Below are 13,283 nucleotides of genomic sequence, written 5' to 3' on the forward strand. Positions count from 1 at the left end.
ATAAAAATACCTAGGGATGATGGGAAGTGTTTACAATAGCCCTTGCCAGAAGCCTAGCAGGTGTGTTTAAAGAAAAATGGAAAACTGCCTGATGCTCAAGTAACACAACCAGGCCTCATTGGCCATGGATTATAGGGAGATAAATTTCCCTTAGATGACAGGTTTTTAGTGGATACTACATTAGCAATAGTGGTCTCGGTCTGAACGCGGGAACATGCAGACCGAGCCACCCAGAGCCACAGGTCGGCGATCAATCAGTGCTGCCAGGCATAAGGCTGGGTGGACCAGGTCCTGGTGGGGCTGGTCTCTGAGCTCACCCAGACCTGTTTCCAGAGCTCTGCTCTGAGCTGGATCCAAGCAGGAAAGCCCAGGACTACCCTGCACTTGGCTAGGACAAGTTAGCTTCAGGGGCCAGGCTAGGTCTAGAATGAATTTCCGAGAGTTCCGCCAACCTCCAGAAATGGGACTTGGGGGTACCTCAGGCGGTCTCCTGGGTTGCAAGCTGTAGTTCCTTCTGCCCCGACCTGCCCCCAGAACGAGGAAGGAGAGGATAGGGAGGGACGACCAACTAGAACATAAAAACACAAATCTATAGAGTAAAGCAGAGCCTCTGTGGGGGCCCTGGACACATGCAGCCCTGTTTCCACCTCCAACTTTAGGCCCCCTGGAAAGTTCGTGATCAGTTTTCAATTTCTGCCTATCAAACCCAAATACGTCCATTGCACATTTTAGGTTTTTGGGTTCTGAATCAGGAGTGGATAAAATGTGGCAGCAGAAAGAAGCCAGACACAAAAGGTCACATGGTGCCTGCTTCCATTTAGGGGAACTATCTATGACTGGCAAACACACAAAACAGAAGGCAGAGAGCGGGTTGCCTCAGGCTGGGGGCGGTGGGGAGGGCGCTGGGGTTACAGCAGAGGGGTGGCAGATCTCCTTGGGGTAAAGTGTTCTAAAGTGGTTGCGGTGATGGCAGGTGTACAACTCTGAGAACAGACTCTAAACTACTGAGTTGTTTACCTTAAGGGGGTGGTTTTTCTAATATGCGAATTATATCTCAATAAAAAGCAAATGTGAGAGCAGAACTGAGAGAAGCAAAATCCAAGCTGAGAGGCCGTCCACTTCTCTCCTTGTTAGGAAGGTCCTTAGGTTGTTGTTCAGTTTTGGCTCAGCTGGAGGCTGAGGCCATGTGGAAGAAAGGGAGGAAGCCTACGGGAGGGAGGCCCACTCTCCCCACTGCGGCCCGGTGCCATTTCTCCTTTCCCTAAGTCAATCATTTGTGTTTCCAAGAAGCAGCTAAGTGGCTGCCTGCATAAATTCACCTCCGAAATGGCATAGTGAAGGGCCCACATGCGCCTCGTTCCTCATCTTTTAACTGTCACTCGTTCAACTTGAATTTCTCAAGGCCAAGGACGACCCAGATGCTGATCCAGGCAGTTGGGGTGCATCAGATTTTCACAACAGGGAGCTCACATTTCAGTCAAAGAAAGAAAAAACAGCAAACATAAAAAGTAAGTAAATGATGTGGCTTGTCAGAAGGTAATAAATGCTCAAGACGAAAGCAGAGGTATAGCAGTGAGATGGGGCTGGGGGCAGAGGGCGGGGCATGACCCACCGCCAGCTCCACTCTGGGTGGGCAGAGCAACCACTGAGAAGGTGTGGAGGGGGTGAACCCTGCAGCCCACAGGGGACTGAGGCCGGGCACGCAGGGTGGCCTGCACAGAGGAAGAAAGGGTTAGGTAACAAGGAAAGGAGGCCGACCAGGCCAGGCAGGGCAGCGACTCCTAAGAAGCATTGACAGTGCCTTCCCCTTGTCTTTTTCATTCTGTATTTTGATGCTTTACCTATTGGGGCCTTGCTGGCCTTAGAGGGATGAGCACCTCGTAGGGGTAGCTCATTCCTAGAGATAGTAAATCTGCAAACCAACCTATCAAGGGCCCATACCCTCAATCACCTCCAGTGTCGGGCGCTCACTCCAGGCCACTATCCACCTGCCTAACCACTCCAGGACTAGACACCAGACCACCAGCCCCTGTGCCCAGGACCCCCCAAAATGATCCAAACTAGCCAATCTCAAACCTGCTTACCCAGCCTGCTTACCCTTTCCTCTTGCCCACGTTTTCCTGCTTTTTCTGCCTCCTGGCTGACCCTGCCCCTTCCTCCAGTGGCCCCCATGGCGTGCTGCACCTCCTATTCTAGGCGTCTATGAGGATGCACCTCCTTTTCCCCCATGACAGTCATTTCCATGCCTGCCATGTCTTAACCACATTAAGATTAAACTGATTAAAAACAAAGTTCAGGTCCTCTTGAAAGATTAGGTGTTTGGCTTTTGTCCTGGGAGAGATGCAGGACCACTGTGATTTTGAATAGAGGAAGGACAAAGTCTAAGTTGGTTTTGAAGGTCACTCTGGTTATTGTGTTGAGAAGAGACTAAAGGAAGAGATGGAGCTCAGGGGCCAGACGCAGGCTGCTGTATTCTCCTAGAAGAGAAAGGGTTCTGGGACCAGGATGGTGGCTGTGGATGTGGTGAGAAATATAGTCAAGATATATCTTGAATGTAGAGCCTGCCCAATTGGATGTGAGGAAAGAAAAGGGTTGTCCAAGGTGACTCCATGTTTTGCTCTGAGCAAAGGAAGCAGGGCACTGGCATTGACTAAGGTGGAGAAGGCTGGGGTGCAGCAGATTTTTGGGGAGGGCATGATTGGGAATCTAGCTTTGGGGATGTTGCCTATTAGTTCTGAGTCAGGGGTATGATAAGCCACTGGACACACTTAGGAGTGTGGAGGGAGAGCTGGGTGGGAGAGCACTTGGGAGCGGCCAGCACGTGGGCATGAGATCAGAGGAGATTGCCCAGGGAGAGAGAGCAGTGGACCCAGGACACCCTGGGCACCCGGCACCAAGGCCCAGGAAAAGATGAGGTCCTTGGGTCCAGCATAAGAGGCAGAAAGAAGCCGCCCTTGAGCAGACCACAGAGGGAGGGGCGACTTCTATAGGGCAGAGGTGCAGAATGTATGGAGTTTGGCAGGTATTTGACTGAATTCCAGAAGGCACAGAGGAAGGCTTGGCTATTGGGCACAGTGAGATAAGGCAGGGGTCCCTAACTCCGCCCCAGGTGCAGACCAGTACCAGTCCATAGCCTGTTAGGAACCGGGCCACACAGCAGGAGGTGAGGGGCAACCTAGCATGACCGCCTGAGCTTCGCCTCCTGTCAGATCAGCAGTGGCATTAGATTCTCATAGGAGCGGGACCCTATTGTGAACTGCCCACGTGAGGGATCCAGGTTCTGCTCTCCTTATGAGAATGTAATGCCTGATGATCTGAGATGGAACAGTTTCATCCTGATCCTCCACCCCCCATCCCCACACTCCTGTCTGTGGAAAAATTGTTTTCCGTGAAACTGGTCTCTGATGCCAAAAACGTTGGATATGGCTGACAAGGGACAGAAGACAAGGTATGTGGATAAGCTCCCTGCTTTCCTGGGGTTTGCATTCATTTTTCTTCTTCTTCTTTTTTTTTTTTTTTTTTTTTGAGATGGAGCCTCACTCTGTCGCCCAGACTGGAGTGCAGTGGCTCAATCTTGGCACACTGCAACCTCCAACTCCTGGGTTCAAGCAATTCTCCTGCTTCAGCCTCTTGAGTAGCTGGGACTACAGGTATGCGCCACCATGCCCGGCTAATTTTTGTATTTTTAGTAGAGACGGGGTTTCACCATGTCAGCCAGGATGGTCTCTATCTCCTGACTTTGTGATCTGCCTGCCTTGGCCTCCCAAGTCCCTCTGGGGCTTGCATTGTAGTGGCAGGAACAGAAATCAACAACAGACAGAAGATGTAAAAAAAAAAAAAAAAAATCAGTGAGCAGTGTGGTAAGAATAAGACAGAGGGGCCAGGCGCGGTGACTCACACCTGTAATCCCAGCACTTTGAGAGGCAGAGGTGGGCAGATCATTTGAGGTCAGGAGCTCGAGACCAGCTTCACCAACATGGTATACCCCATCTCTACTAAAGATACAAAAAAGTTAGCTGGACATGGTGGCACATGCCTGTAATCTCAGCTACTCAAGAGGTTGAGGCAGGGGAATCACTTGACGTGGGAGGTGGAGGTTGCCGTGAGCCAAGATGGAGCCACTGCACTCCAGCCTATGCAACAGAGCAAGACTCGGTCAAAAAAAAAAAAAAAAGAATAAGACAGAGTGATGGGGTGGGAGGGGCTTGGCAGCTACTTTAGATGGAGGGGTGCTCTCTAAAGCTGAGATGACAAGAAGGCGCCAGGGAAAGCCCTTCCAGGCAGAGGGCACAGCCATCACAAAGGCCCTGGAATGAAAGGGAGACTGGTGTACTCCAGGGAAGAAAGGAGGTTGGTGTGGCCAGCACTGCATCAGCAAGAGGAAGTTGAAAGACAAAGTCATATCCACTTAAAATGTGTACATTTCATTGTATGAATTGTACCTGAACGAGGTTGATTTATCTGTTTATTTGTTTGTTTGTCTTGAGACAGAGTGTCGCTCTGTCACTCAGGCTGGAGTGTAGTGGCATGATCTCCCCTCACTCCTCACTCCACTTCCCAGATTGAAGCGATTCTCCTGCCTCAGCCTCCCGAGTAGCTGGGATTACAGATGTGCGCCACACGCCCGCCTAATTTTTGTATTTTTAGTAGAGATGGGGTTTCACCATGTTAGTCAGGCTGGTCACAAACTCCTGACCTCAAGTGATCTGCCTAGCTCGGCCTCTCAAGTGCTGGGATTATAGGCATGAGCCACTGCGCCCGGCCCGATTTATCTCATATTTTATTTTTTTATTTTATTATATTTTATTGAGACGGAGTCTCTCTCCCCCAGGCTGGAGTGCAGTGGTGCGATCTCAGCTCTCTGCAACCTCCACCACCTGGATTCAAGCGATTCTCCTGCCTCAGCTTCCCGAGTACTTCCCAGTGGTGGTGGGTACCGATTACAGTCACCCACCACCACACCCAGCTAATTTTTATTTATTATTTATTTATTTATTTATTTATTTATTTTGAGACGGAGTCTCGCTCTGTCGCCCAGGCTGGAGTGCAGTGGCCAGATCTCAGCTCACTGCAAGCTCCGCCTCCCGGGTTTACACCATTCTCCTGCCTCAGCCTCCTGAGTAGCTGGGACTACAGGCGCCCGCCACGTCGCCCGGCTAGTTTTTTGTATTTTTAGTAGAGACGGGGTTTCACCGTGTTAGCCAGGATGGTCTCGATCTCCTGACCTCGTGATCTGCCCGTCTCGGCCTCCCAAAGTGCTGGGATTACAGGCTTGAGCCACCGTGCCCGGCCAAATTTTTATTTTTTAGTACAGACAGGGTTTCACCATATTGGCCAGGCTGGTCTCCAACTCCCGACCTCAAGGGATCCACCCACCTCGGCCTCCCAAAGTGCTGGGATTACAGGCGCGAGGCACCACACCCGGCCGTTATATTTTATTTTTTAAGCATGACTGTGGCATGTGAGCTGAGAGGCTGTGGAGAGTGAGAGCAGAAGCAGAGATGGGGGTGCAGTGGGGAAGTCGTAAAAACCCAGAAACTGGTCAGGTGTAATGATAGAGTTGGAGAGAAGGGACAATTGGGTGATAATTTTGGAAGTTAAGTAGGCAGGATTTGCTGACAGATTATACAAGATGGGTAAGGAAAAGAGAGGAGCCAATTTTCATCCCTGGGTTTTGGTTTGAACAATGGAGTGGGGAAAGTGGAGGCAGAGTAAGTCCTTGCACAAGAGCAGCAGCGAGTTCCTCAGTGAAGGGATGCATATTTATGCCAGGGACGCATGTGTCCACAGGAAGCAATTCCACAGGACAGGTCTACAGTGCTGCAGGAGTGCAGAGGCAGGGGAGTCACCCTGCAGTCCCGAAAACTCAGGAAGCCGCTGGGAGACAGAACCTGGTCAAAGCTGCCCTTCACTTGGCACACAAGAGTAACTGCAGACTCAACAGGAAATGCAAAGTGGGTAACCTGTGTTTCCCATAGAACTCCTTTCATAACTGTAAAAATATATCAGCTCTGTTCTCATCAAAACAGAAATACATAGAAATCAGACTCTCAACCATACCAACTTTTTTGGTTGTGTATTCTTTGCAGAGTGAACTTCAGTTAGGTGGTGCAACTAGAAGCCCTGAGACCAGCACTGATGGCTCCCTGACATCAGCACCTTGGCCAGCGGAAGGTTTACCTCTGAGTAATGCATGGGGCAGGGCTCCTCCCTAGGAACGTGTGATTTCATGTGTCGTTAATGTGTCCAATTTGGCAAAGAAAACTAAAGACAGAAGAATTGAAGGGACATGGGCATCTTTGGCCATTTATTTCGCCCCAGAATGTTGACTCTTTAGCCAGTGGAGTTGAATAAATAAATTTATCTGTTTTTTGTTTTTTTTTTTTGTTTGTTTGTTTTGTTTTGTTTGAGACCACAGGGGTCCCACCAAGGGACAGAATGGACCAGGGCAGGCAGCAATGTCATCCCAGCAATGCTGTGGGATGAAATAAAAGTTTGATTGAGGCTAGGCACAGTGACTCATGCCTGTAATCCCAGCACTTTGGGAGGCCAAGGTTGGTGGATTTCCTGAGGTCACGAGTTCAGGACCAGCCTGGCCAACATGGTGAAGCCCTGTCTCTACTTAAAAATGCAAAAATTATCTGGGTGTGATGACAGGCACCTGTAATCCCAGCTACTCAGGAGGCTGAGAAAAGAGAGTTGGTTGAACCTGGGAGACAGGGGTTACAGTGAGCCAAGATTGCATAATTGCACTACAGCCCCAGTGACAGAGCGGGACTCTGTCTCAAAAAAAAAAAAAAAGAAAAGAAAAGAAAAAGAAAAAAGAAACCTAGTTTGCTGGCTCTTTTTGGTATGTCTATCTCCATAGACAGATTAGGAAGAAAACCAAATTAGATGAAAGGAATTTATAATCAGATGATAATTGGCATCTAGAATGAGGTTATGAGAAGACTGGAAACACCTCCAGGTCTAGGCTACAGACTTCGGGAAAAATTCCTTTGTCATCTGCCTCCCAAGTGCCTAGTGGGTGACGCCAGCCAGGGCCACCCATCATTGGATGATTCAACTCCCATAGATGGGAACCCACGGGCCCAAAATTCCACCGCACTCTGGGTGTGCTTGTGCTGCGGTCTCACTGCAGTCAAAGTGGGCCCATCCATAGTGTAGGGCGGCCCTCATTTTGTCAGGCTCTGGAGTATGATGGCTGCAATGAGTTGGGAAAGCTTAATGGAGGAAGCCAAATTCAAGCTGGTTATGAAAGTCTTTTATTATTTGCTAGCATTTAAAAATAGAAACGCTACCTTTTTTTTTTGAGACAGAGTCTCACTCTGTCACCCAGGCTGGAGTGCAGTGGTGCAAACTCAGCTCACTGCAACCTCTGCCTCCTGGGTTCAAGCGATTCTCCTGCCTCCGCCTCCTGAGTAGCTGGAACTATAGGCACACACCACCACACTGGCTCATTTTTGTATTTTTAGTAGAGACGGGGTTTCACCATGTTGGCAAGAATGATCTTGATCTCCTGACCTCGTGATCCACCTGCCTCAGCGTCCCCAAGTGTTGGGATTATAGGCGTGAGCCACCATGCCTGGCCGAAATGCTACTTTTAAAAGTAAAATAGGGCTGGGCACAGTGACTCACGCCTGTAATCCCAACACTTTGGGAGGCCGAGGCTGGCAGATCATAAGGTAAGGAGTTTGAAAGTAGCCTGGCCAACATAGTGAAACCCTGTCTCTACTAAAAATACAAAAATTAGCCGGACTTGGTGGCATGTGCTAGCTACCTAGGAGGCTGAGGCGGGAGAATCGCTTGAACCCCGAAGGCAGAGGTTGCAGTGAGCCGAGACCATGCCATTGCACTCCAGCCTGGGTGACAGAGTGAGACTCCGTCTCAAAAAAATAAAAAATAAAAAAGGTAGAATAGGCTGGGCGCAGTGGTTCACGCCTATAATCCCAGCACTTTGGGAGGCTGAGACATGTGGATCACTTGAGGTCAGGGGTTCAAGACCAGCCTGGCCAACATGTTGAAACCCCATCTCTACGAAAAAAAAAAAAAAATTAGCTGGACGTGGTGGCATGTGCCTGTAATTCCAGCTCCTTGGGAGGCCGATGCAGGAGAATCGCTTGCACCTGGGAGGCAGAAGTTGCAGTGAGCCGAGATTGCACCACTGCACTCTAGCCTGGGAGACAGAATGAGACTCTATCTCAAAAACAGAAAAAAAGAAGAAAGAAAAAGGTAAAATATTTAGTAGTTGTCATTTAAAAAATGAAATAATAGACATTGGGTTGCTCTGACTGTTTTTTGGCTTTGCTCCTGTGGATCAATGGCTGCTAACAGAAAGGGGGATTCTTCCCATACACGTGGAGACAACCTCTGCCAATAATTAATGGACAGAAAATTTGAAAAGGAGCAATCAAGGCTGAGTGTGGTAGCTCACACCTGTAATCCTAGCACTTTGGGAGGCCAAGGCAGGTATATCACCTGAGGTCAGGAGTTTAAGACTAGCCTGGCCAACATGATGAAATCCCGTCTCTACTAAAAATACAAAAAGTTAGCTGGGCACAGTGGCAGGCACCTGTAATCCTAGCTACTTGGGAGGCTGAGGCAGGAGAATTGCTTGAACCAGGAAGCGGAGGGTGCAGTGAGCCAAGATCACACCACTGCACTTCAGCCTGGGTGACAGAGCAAGACTCTGTCTCAAAACAAAAAAAAAGAAAACAAAAGAAAAGAAAAGGAACAATCAGACCCTCCCTGACTTGAAAGCTCCTGATGGCTCCCCAGTGCAGGCAGTCTGGGTCCCTGGCATGGTATTTAAGCCCTCTCGACCCAGCCTTGCTTGTTCCCCTTCCTGTGCCAGGTGCCTACTGGCCTGCATTGGTTACAAGCATCTCAATGAGCGCCCACACTTCTTAGCTCCTGCTGCTGCCTGGAACATTCTGTTCCTCCCTCCTGGTTCAGTCCACTGCCTTCCGTCCTTCTGGACCCAGCTCAGGCTCGTCATTTCCTCGAGAACTCCTGCACCCACGCCTGATAGGGAGAAGGTGTGCTCATCTGGGCTCCCATGGGTCTTATCCTCTGACCTCCTGGTCTGCAGCACTCAGCATCACTAGTCTTTAGACACATGGGGAATTTTCTCAAGTTCGAGCATGTGCTGCCTTATTCCTGTCACTTTGTGCCAGGGGAGGCCTTGCAGAGGCAGAGGGCTGAGATGGAGGTGGAGCTGTGTCTGTCTGCTAAGGACAGCTGGGCTGGGCTTGGGAATGGGGCTTTCTCCGAGCAGACACTGCAGAGATTAGACACAGTGTTAGCAAGAGGATGCCTGAGATATTGGAAACCCATGTCCTGCCCTGCCCAGGTCTTATAATCCAGGAACATGATCCATCCTGCTAGCGAAGCATCGTTCTGCCTTTGATACTTACTTTTTCCAGAGGAAAATGGGTAGATGTAGTTGGATCGAGTGGTAATAGACTGAGGCCAGAGAGTGAATATTCTGACAGTATTTCATTTAGGAAACTCTTCTCTGGTTTATGATTGTTGTAGTTAGAAAATAGGATAATTAGTTACACTCAGAAAACCCCAAGAGGGAGTGCAATACCAAGATCCCAGAACACAGAAACAGGTGAAGTACTGGCTTGAGTCAAAGACTCCAGGGAAATTCAGGCCAGGTGCTGTGGCTCAGTGCCTGTAATCCCAACACTTTGGGAGGCCAAGGAGGCCAGATCACTTGAGGTCTGGAATTTGAGACCAGCCTGGCCAACATGGTGCAACCCCATCTCCACTAAAAATACAAAACTTAGCCAGGCGTGGTGGCATGCGCCTGTAATCCCAGCTATGAGGGAGGATGAGGCAGGAGAATCGCTTAAACCTGGGAGATGGAGGTTGCAGTGAGCCGAGATCACGCCACTGCCTTCCAGCCTGAGTGACAGAGAAAGACTCCATCTCAAAAAAAAAAAAAGAAATTCAGGACAGCCTCTCTGTTCTTGGGCTACTTGGCCCGTTGCTGGTGAAGCCCAGGAAAGGAGAGCGAGAAGTGTTCCCCAACCTGGCTACAGAAAGACTCTCCTTCCTAGTTGTCCTTCAGCACATATGTGGGGCCGACTCTTTAAAAATATTCTTTTTTATTTCATTATAAGCACCTAAATAGATACCAAAGCCCTGTACAGAATGCAGGGAGGATGCAGGCTGCAGGAGATGTGCACAAAGTGTGGCAGGCTCTGGCAGAAGGAGCCCACTCCGTGTGACACAGCCCTCCTTTCCCTGTCTTTTGGCCCCTCACCCACCCTTCTCCCCTTCTTCCACCTGGGTCTGCTCTTTGCTGCTGTGTCTCCCCTCTCTCCTTAATCTGCACTTCCAATATGCTCACTGCCAAGAAACATGCATTTTCACTGTGGATGTTCTGGTCATAATTCAAAACTGAAAATTGGGCTGGGCGCAGTGGCTCAAGCCTGTAATCCCAGCACTTTGGGAGGCCGAGACGGGCGGATCACGAGGTCAGGAGATCGAGACCATCCTGGCTAACACGGTGAAACCCCGTCTCTACTAAAAAAATACAAAAAAAAAAAAAAAAAAAAACTAGCCGGGCAAGGTGGCGGGTGCCTGTAGTCCCAGCTACTCGGGAGGCTGAGGCAGGAGAATGGCGTCAACCCGGGAGGCGGAGCTTGCAGTGAGCTGAGATCCAGCCACTGCACTCCAGCCTGGGCGACAGAGCAAGACTCCGTCTCAAAAAAAAAAAAACTGAAAATTGTTATTTCTCAGCAAGGAGTTCCAAGTGTGCTTCAGGAGGCTGGGCATGGTGGCTCACACCTATAATCCCTGTACCTTGGGGGGCCGAGGCAGGTGGATCGCCTGAGGTCAGGAGTTCAAGAACAGCCTGGCCAACATGATGAAACCCCATATCTACTAAAAATACAAAAACTTAACTGGGTGTGGTGGCGGGTGCCTGTAATCCCAGCTACTCAGGAGGCTGAGGCAGGAGAATCACTTGAACCCGGGAGGCGGAGGTTGCAGTGAGCTGAGTTTGCACCATTGCACTCCAGTCGGGGCAACAAGAGCAAGACTCTGTCTCAAAAAAAAATAAATAAATAAAAAAAAGTGTGTTTCAGGCTCAAGTCTTTTAGCACCTCAGACAGAGATCAGGTAATTATCAGGGCTGTCTCCAAGAAGCAGGCAAGAATACAGAGATTCGAGTTGTTCACTGTGTATTTTGGAAAGCCCCTCATCCAGCGCTGAGGTTTCGGGCAGAATTATGATTGGATTCAGGGACAAAAATGGTGAAGTGATGTGAGGGAGAAGGCGCACTTTGTGAGTTCCACAGTTGGAGCCAATCGCCAGTACTAACCTTGATGTACTTCTAATGACAAAGCCCACTGTTGAATATGTTGAAATGGCACCTTCATTCAAGCCACTAAGACCCCTTCAACACTTTTGTGAGGAAAGGAATGGGAAGGATTTTTCCATTATTTTATGAACAAAGAATTAAAATCCAAGCTTAGGGGTCTTGCCCGCAGACCCTGGACGTGTCAATGATGGAGGAGATGGGCCAGGACACTCCCTCCAGCCAGGTCTAGCCATCCTGCCTCTCAGACTGAACACCCCCCAAATCGTGACAGCATTACTTTTTCTTCCCTCTGAAGGAATAATGTGGAGATTTATTTATTATGGCAGTGAAGGGCTTTAAGATTCATGGATGTGGGTGCTATTGAAAAAAAGATGTAGTAGTAGATTACGTCCAAATTTCAGTCAGTAACACTACATTTAGTCAAAATAACTTCTTTCTTTTTTTTTTTTTTGAGACAGCCTCGCTCTGTCGCCCAGTCTGGAGTGCAGTGGTGGCATCTCGGCTCACTGCAAGCTCCGCCTCCCAGGTTCACGCCATTCTCCTGCCTCAGTCTCCCGAGTAGCTGGGACTACAGGCACCCGCCACCTCACCCGGCTAATTTTTTGTATTTTTAGTAGAGACAGGGTTTCACCATGTTAGTCAGGATGGTCTTGATCTCCTGATCTCGTGATCCACCCACCTTGGCCTCCCAGAATGCTGAGATTATAGGCATGAGCCAGCGTGCCCGGCCTAGTCAAAATAACTTCTATACCCCTCATCAAAGTACTGTTTAATATTGTATATATCACAAAAATAATTACTTATGAAGTTTAAAGAAATACATATCTCATATCTTTAAAAGGAAGTATCTTTAATCAAATACTTATTGTAATCTTATTTATTTCTTTGTTTTATGGCTTTATTTTAATAAAGGTAATCCACGTTCACTGTAAACATTTCAGAAAATACAGAAAAAAATCGCTTATTACCCAGTCACTCAAAAATGCTGCTGGTATTTGGCTGTCCCGATTTCAGGCTTTTTCTCTGCAGCTTACTTCAAGCTCAGCCTCCCGGGTTCATGCCATTGTCCTGTCTCAGCCTCCAGCTGGGACTGCGGGTGCCCACGACCACACCCAGCTAACTTTTTGTATTTTTAGTAATGACGGGATTTCTCCATGTTAGCCAGGATGGTCTCAATCTCCTAACCTCATGATCCGCCCACCTCAGCCTCCCAAAGTGCTGAGATTACAGGCATGAGCCACCACGCCTGACCGACACAGACATTTTTAATGACCATACGAGAGTTCATTGAATGGATGAACTACAATATATTTAATTCACCCCAACTGAGGGACATGTAGGCTGGGTCCCATTTACTACCAGATTAACAGTGCTGCCGTGAGGGTCAGGCCTTGACACTTGTTTGGATATTTCCAGAGGAGAAATTCCTAACAGTGGCATTGTTGGATCAAATGGATACATACATTAAATATTAACAGATGTAATCATATAACTCTATATAATTATATATGTGTGTGTACACACACAGTCTACCTTCCAGAAAGCCTTCACCAAGAGGCTATTTTCCTTACACTTGTGCCAATGATGAGTTCTGGGATTTGTAAATATTTTTGCCAATCTGATAGTTAAGTTGACTATGTGTTAAAACAGGTGGTGTGTTTATTAATGACTCGTATATTTCTTTTTTTGCTTTTTTTTTTGGAGATGGAGTCTCACTCTGTTGCCCACGCTGGAGCGATTTCGGCTCACTGCAACCTCTGCCTCCCAGATTCAAGTGATTCTCCTGCCTCAGTCTCCCAAGTAGCTGGGATTACAAGTGCCCACCACCACGCCCTACCCAAATAGTTCAATTTTCTAGGTGACAGGTACCCTGCATGACATGTGATGAAAAAGCTGAAAGCATAGTACTGGTATTGACAACTATTTATTTATTTTTAAACTGTCAGAG

The 13,283-nt window shown here is 48.5% G+C and overlaps 1 long non-coding RNA gene across 1 annotated transcript; it reads left to right on the forward strand.

Moving 5' to 3' along the window:
* The first annotated feature begins 1,194 nt into the window (after positions 1-1,194).
* Positions 1,195-6,549, forward strand: LOC117062966. The gene is made up of 3 exons (XR_004428643.1): positions 1,195-1,508; positions 5,791-5,954; positions 6,090-6,549. It is a non-coding gene; the product is annotated as an uncharacterized LOC117062966 (long non-coding RNA).
* The last annotated feature ends 6,734 nt before the right edge of the window (positions 6,550-13,283 follow it).

Source organism: Trachypithecus francoisi, unplaced genomic scaffold, assembly GCF_009764315.1.
Source record: "Trachypithecus francoisi isolate TF-2019V2 unplaced genomic scaffold, Tfra_2.0 Lachesis_group17, whole genome shotgun sequence".
Classification (NCBI taxonomy): domain Eukaryota; kingdom Metazoa; phylum Chordata; class Mammalia; order Primates; family Cercopithecidae; genus Trachypithecus; species Trachypithecus francoisi.